This window comes from Henckelia pumila, chromosome 3, assembly GCF_033568475.1.
Source record: "Henckelia pumila isolate YLH828 chromosome 3, ASM3356847v2, whole genome shotgun sequence".
NCBI classification, from domain to species: domain Eukaryota; kingdom Viridiplantae; phylum Streptophyta; class Magnoliopsida; order Lamiales; family Gesneriaceae; genus Henckelia; species Henckelia pumila.
The window spans coordinates 128,622,976-128,630,240 of NC_133122.1; positions in this window are offsets into that span (position 1 = coordinate 128,622,976).

Genomic DNA, 7,265 nt, shown 5'->3' on the forward strand with positions numbered 1-7,265 from the left:
AGCTATATAATGCATCTGTATGCTATATTTCTTCATGAAATCTATGTTCACCATGAAAGACATGAAGTCTTAAGAAAAGTTAGATGCGTGTTTGAATTTACACCATTTTTTATCATGCATGACTTATGAGCACGAAAATTTTAAAGAGCATGAAATGATGAAGTTATGAGAAGTATGATGAATTTTACGACGATAATGATGTTTGATGATGCATTGAAAATATTTTGATGTTTTACGTGTTCTTGTGGTGGCATATGGGATTGGTGTCTCGGGATGAGCTCCAGGAAGGAACTTTCCAAATGATGTGCTCACGAGATAGAATGATAGGACTGACGCCCTAGGATGAGCTCAGGGGAGGACCTTTCCAAAGAATGAAATTTTAAATGGCCAATGTCATATGCTTGTTGTACAACGATCGTGATCACGGGATATCAATGATGTTCTTATTATGATAGTTGCCACAATTGCACGTATGTCATCACCCATAAATGACAAGTTTTATGATATGTTTATGTTATGCCATTGATTTTTATGTTTTATATATGAATTATACATGCATATTCTTGTTGAGTCTTTAGACTCATTATAATTGAATGGTGCATGTAATGATGCTCTAGATGATTTTATTGACGAGTTTGGTGTTGTACTTGAAGAAAACAAAAGGTCGGACGGGCAGAAGATGCATAAGAGCGTTGTCATAAGAACTGTTTTACTGTTCACATTTTATTTTATTTGGAAGGAAAAAAAGTTTTACTAATTTCATTGTTGGCAACTATTTTGAGAATTATTTCATACAATTGATGGTGCACATTTATCCCTTTTAATAAATCTTTTATTTTCGCAAAACAATTTCCCAAAATTTTAATATTTAGTAGCACCCTTGAGTTTTGGAACGTTAATGTAGTGACCCGCTCCGAAATCACCTACTAACAGAGACTTAAGAATGCAATTTGAAAATTAAAACAATAATAATCAGAGATAAATGCGGAAAATTAAAACAGATACTAATCCGGCATAATACAACCGATAAAAACTGGAATAAAAAATAATATACAACCCAATTGTTGTGTGTTTTTCACTCGCAAACGCACGATGTCAAGTTTTATTAGAGGGTAAGTAGATTATCATTCCAACAGAGATTGAGTAATTAATATTACACTGAATATTCGTAACTGATCCGAATTAATACTATTTAAAGCTAAAATTTTCAAGGTGCTGAATTGTAAAAATATTCAAATAAACTCAAGAAGTAAATTTTTTTATACGAAAATCAATTAACGAGAGAATTCTAGAGGTGCGACTTCGTTCAACCTTCCATCATGTTTAATTTCTAATGATGTTTGGATTATGAGTTCTTCAAATCATTAGCCTAAAATTTAAATTTTATCTGTCGCCTTTCCCAAGTGATGAAAAATATTAATTTTTTAATATAGACCATAATATTCCTATTCACAATCTGATATTAAATAACATGATAGACACAAAATTCTTCACTCTTTCGATAACGTTATACGCCTTCCAACAATACAATCACTAACGATGAGTTTTTCTACGTCTTGTTATTAATTCCATCTCCCGAGTGATAAATTTAAACACATAAATCAATCAAATTATGACCAGTATAGTCGAAAGTAATAATTACAAAAAAAAAAAACACAAATGAATCAGACGAATAATTCAAATATTAATATCAAAAGATCCTAAACATGGTTTCCGGCATCACTACGTCGACCCTCTAGATGAGGGAATTAGTTCATGGTGGAATTCAAAATAAAACAAAATATAATCTCAAATAGTTCATCCCAAAGAAAATATTAAGAAGGAGAAGAATTAAAATAGAGATGGAGGCTGCGGTTTCGTTCCCAGATGTGAGCAATCTCTGTCGTTTCCTATGTTTTCCGACCGTAAAATTTTCTTCCTTCTCCTCTTTTTCTCCTTCCTCTCTCTCTCTCTCTCTCTCTCTCTCTCTCTCTCTCTCTCTCTCTCTCTCTCTCTCTCCCTTTTTTCCTTTTGTGCATCCAGGCCCCCTTTTGTTGCATCCAAATCTGATAAAAAAATTTCTTATCTCCAAGCCAATCTTTATTTTTAAATTAAGAGTCCAATATTCCAAAAATACTTCATTCATGTGGCGTCGCGACATCGCAAAATTGCGCAGGTGCACTGAAGGTACTGATTTAAGGGTTCCAAAAAGCACACAGAGGCGCAGAGGCGCTGTAATTCTGCGTGGGTGCACCGTGCTTGCTGCCTCGTTTTCTTGAACTCTTTTTTTTATATCACTTTTGACACCATCTTTGGTTATTTTGCACTCCATATGCAATATAAAACCTTATAATTAGCTCGCCTCCTACAAACGACAAAAACACAAACCAAACACATAATATCGCTCGAAAAATCACAAAATCTAAGATAAAATCTATGAAATATAAGTGCAATAAATTGCTCTTATCAAAACCCCTCAAACTTGGAATTTTTCTAGTCCCGAGCAAAATAAATAGAATAAAAATAAGAGAAAAAGAAATGACACCAACAAAAAAACTAACACACAAACATGCAAGTCGTTATATCCACTAATGCAGTCGTCCTCAGAAATTTATTTTTTTCATCATGTAGTCTATTTTTTTGCTACATAATTCTCAAGAGTTCTCGTGTGTGTGTGATTTACCAATCTCATCTATCCAAAATAACACCCAGATATAATTATGCAACCAGTGAGCTTCAAAAATTCATTCATCCCACCCTCAAGTTTCAAATGCAATCAATCATTCAATCTTCATTTGCACAGATCAAAATGACTTTTTTGGTTATCGGTTCAACATAACGTAGGCAGGAGAATAGGTATCCAAGATTAGATCAAAATCAATCGAAATATATCAGGATTAAGGTAAAGGGATTTGATCACGCTTTCATATCAGACTGAGAAGTACGAGTAGCAAAAATAAATTATTTGTGCTGCTAAATTTTGCATCAGACTTCCTTCTACACCATACATTATTCTTCTTTATAGCCTTGTATTTAATTGGATTAGAATTTCAACTCAAGACCTCCCCTCACCTTACTTTCTCCTCCATTACATTTTTCTCTGCATTTTTTAGCTACTCATTTTTTTTGTACTTCTCATTCTTATAGGGTGGCTAAAAAGGCTAAATTTATTCAAAAATTTCCTAAATCACTTCTATGTCATAAAAATTTACCTCAGTTTCAAAAAAAAAATAACAAAAGTTAAGAATGAATTTCTCTAATCCACATCACAAAATTCACATAATTTTCTCTAAGTATCAGGAGCATTGACGGTCATGGCATTACGTGTATATTTTTGTGAGAACTCAAGATAAGACGCAGCTAAAATTGACTCTACTTTCTTAGATAAATCATCAGCAAAACAATAATTTTTGATTTTCTTATCATAGGCCGGTTATGGTTACTTCACGACTATCACACGACATAAACACAACAAATGCCGAATTTGTAAATATTTTTTGTTTTGTTTTGTTTTTTTAATGCAAACAAGCAAAAAGAAAGAAAAAAACCCCCCAAAACTTATAAAAATGCATTGTTCTCAATGTACAATAAACAATAAAAGGAAAAGAACGCACGTACCTTGGGAAAAGACTGTCAGAAGCATGGTTCGCAATCGCGGTCGCGGAGGCTGCCGTTCCAGTTCCATTGATATTTCACGGAACGGTCGCGGTTATCGTTGCGGAGTATTTTAATAATAAAAATATAAATAATTATATAATTTGGAATATTTTTAATTCAAAAAAATTGAAAAAATTACATAAAACATTCCGCGATGGCCGCGAAATCCGCGAAATCCGTGAAATCGCCGTTCCGTTTCGCGACGTCCGCGAAATTGCCAATATTTTAAATAACATTATATTAATCAACCGTTTTCACTCGGAACTTTGTTGCGGCAGTTGCTGTTCCTATTTCGGAACGGCCGTTTCAGAACGACCGTTCCACCTGTTTCGCGACCGTTTTTGCGAACCATGGTCAGAAGTTGTTGCCATCATCATCCTCGTCCTCGTCTGGTGGAGGCATCCCTGGTGGAGTGTACTATGGTGGCCACTGTGGGCGCGGTGGGAAAGGTGTGGAAGTGATTGATGCTCCTGGAAATTGGATTTCTATGCTGGAATTCCTGCATCTCTGCCCGCTACTATCGCACTTCCTCCTCGAGGTAAGTGATCCTGTCATCGACTATCCTAGGTGCGGCTCATGGTGGAGGTGGTCGTTTAGCAGTCGCTCTGCTACTGAACTCACATCGTGCTGCTCTGGCTTGAATTTCGGAGGTAGGAAACATCGGTCGCTGCTCAACAACCACAATATTAGATCTGGTTTCAAGAGTTCTTCATTTTCAGCCCAAGTGACAGATACACAGAGGCCAGTAATGAGTGATGGGAGTGGAAGACCGCCTGTGGTGCTACCGGTCACAATATTCATGATTGTATCTTGAAAAATTTATCACAAATCCATATACTTGCCCGTAATAATGGAATAGACCAGAACATCTCTCTCTTTTGTGAGAGTGGTGGTGTGATCAGATGGCTTGAGGTGAGCGCAAACGAAGGAATACCAGTTTTTTGCATCCTCTATAAGATCAAATTTTTTGAAACTAGAAGGTAGGCCATCTCTTCCCAATCTCCACTCAGCCCCTTCCCAGCACAAACGTTGGAGTATCTCATCACAATTTATGTTGCCGTCCTTATACTCTACGTACTCATCGTGCATCACTGGTGGCATTTTGTACCAATTATTGATTGTGTGAGAGTCGAATGCCACCAATTTTCCGCGCACTAGCACTTTGAACCCTTAATGTCGGACTTTTAGATTGGCATAAAACTCGGGGACAAGTGAGATGACTGTATCATTGGAGTTGCGGCAAAGTTTTACCATTGCCTGACTGTTACCATTCTCCCAATGGCACATATGACGACCTGAGACATGTCGAATCCCTGTGTCATGTCGAATCCTTGCTCTTGCACAATGCTTTTTGACTTTATTGATGCATAGTTAGCGACAACCTGTTCTTTCCAAAAGCGATGGGCATCATAATTAGCAGATGAGGAAGCAGATTGCTTTTGATTCTTCTAAGGGTCCATGTATCAAACACCTTGTAGTCACTCCAAGATATCCCAAAAAATATTCAAATTTCTCAACAGAAATCAACCCTCAAACTTGTATTTTAATTCTTGATATGTCGATGATGCACTCCAATAACCCAACAATATGATTCACACAACTTTTAAACCAATACGTCCCACTTCTTCTGGTGCAATCAATTCAAGCAAGTAACCGTCAACTCCGGAGGAATGGAAAGTATGCATTACCTTCAAGCTTTGATGTAGTAAGACGTGAACGTCGAGTTCCTGCTGCCTTTCCCCAAATTTTTGACCAAATCACCTCTCCTTTGGTCTACTTGAATCGAGATGAAATTTGGATGAGGGCTTGAGAGGGTGAGTATGGTGGATTGATGAAGGAGGAGGCCCTTTTGCTGTGGAGACGGAGAATCAATAGCAAGAGACTTGCGGATTCCTGACTTCTAGTGAGAGAGGAGTCGATATCTGAATTTAAGCGAGAGAGGAGCAGATATCTGATTAGAGCCCTAGAGTATCTTAAAATCATAGCGGCGCATGGGCTACGAGAGAGAAGCATAGAGGCACGAGAGAGAAGCACAGGGGTGCCAGATGATCGTGCGGGTGCACCTTGTTCTCTGATTTGTTTCGTGTACAAGTGAGAGAGATGTGAAGGGGCACAATATAAAGGGCGCCAGGGCACGATGACAAGGCGTTGGGGCGCGAGATGTTTGCGCGGGTGCACCTTGTTCTCTGATTTTTGTTGTTTGTGATTGCGAGTAGGCATGGTTGTGCTGAGATTTTTGCGTAGGGGCGCGATGACAGCACTGTGGCGCAAATAAATCTGCGCGGCGGCACGATTCTCTCTGCCTTAGTGTTGTTTGCGAGTGAGAGTAGGCGCAGGGGCGCCTCTTCAGTTGCACGGGTGCACCGTGCGCACTGCCTTGACCAAAATTTTCGTGCCTGCACAAGAAAAATATAATTATTAGGTCCGAGATGCATGCTAATCGACTAGAATAAATAATAATAATCATGAATTAATTAAATAAAAATATGGTAAATAATAAAATTAAATTATTGGGTTGCCTCCCAAACAACGCTTTTTTTAAAGTCGTCAGCCGGACTACTGTTGTTGTCTCAACTTGGTGTGTTCAATGGAACAATCAAGATGTTTCTCTTTTCATTCCCAAAATAATGTTTTACTTGCTGGAAGTTAACTTGAAAGGTTCGGCCATCATTGCATCTCAGCTCAATCGCACCATATGAATGCACTTTCTCTATAGTGAATGGTCCGGACCACCTTGACTTCAATTAACCAAGTAAGATTCTGAGTCGGGAGTTAAATAAAAGAACCCTTTGTCCCGGTTTGAAATCCCTCCTCAGCATCTTTTTATCATGTCATCTCTTTGTTTGCTCCTTTTACATCTTTGCACTTTCATAGGCATCACCTCGAAATTCCTCCATCTCACTCAACTGCAATTTTCTTAATTCGCCGGATGCTGCAAGACCAAAATTTAATTTCTTCACCGCCCAAAATGCATTATGCTCCAGTTCCAACGGTAAGGGACATGCCTTTTCAAACACCAATTTGTAGGGAGACATCCCTATGAGAGTCTTGAAATAAGACCAATATGCCCACAACACATCATCTAGCTTGCTGGCCCAATCCTTCCGGTTTGTCTTGGTTGTTTTCTCTAGAATTTTCTTGATTTTTTGGTTGGATATCTTTTCTTGAACATTGGTCTAAGGGTGATACGTGCATGCCATCTTGTGTCTAACACCATATTTGGTCAATAACGCATTAAAAATCTTATTGCAGAAGCGCGTACCTTCGTCACTGATTATAGATCGTGGGGGTGCCAAACCTCGTGAAAATGTTCATGTGGAAAAATTTAACTACAACGCGAGCGTCGTTAGTTGAGGTGGCAATCTCTTCCACCCACTTCGAAATGTAATCAACTGCTAGTAGAATATATGAATGAAAAAAAGGGGGAAAGGGACCCATGAAGTCAATGCCCTAAACATCAAAAAGTTCGACTTCCAAAATATTTGTTAGGGGCAAATCATGGCTCCTAGAAATATTACCCATTCTCTGAAAGCGATCATATGTTTTTACTAAGGTATAGCTATCTTTAAACACAGATGTCCAATAAAAGCCAGATTTTATTACCTTAGCTGCATTCTGTGACGCTCCAA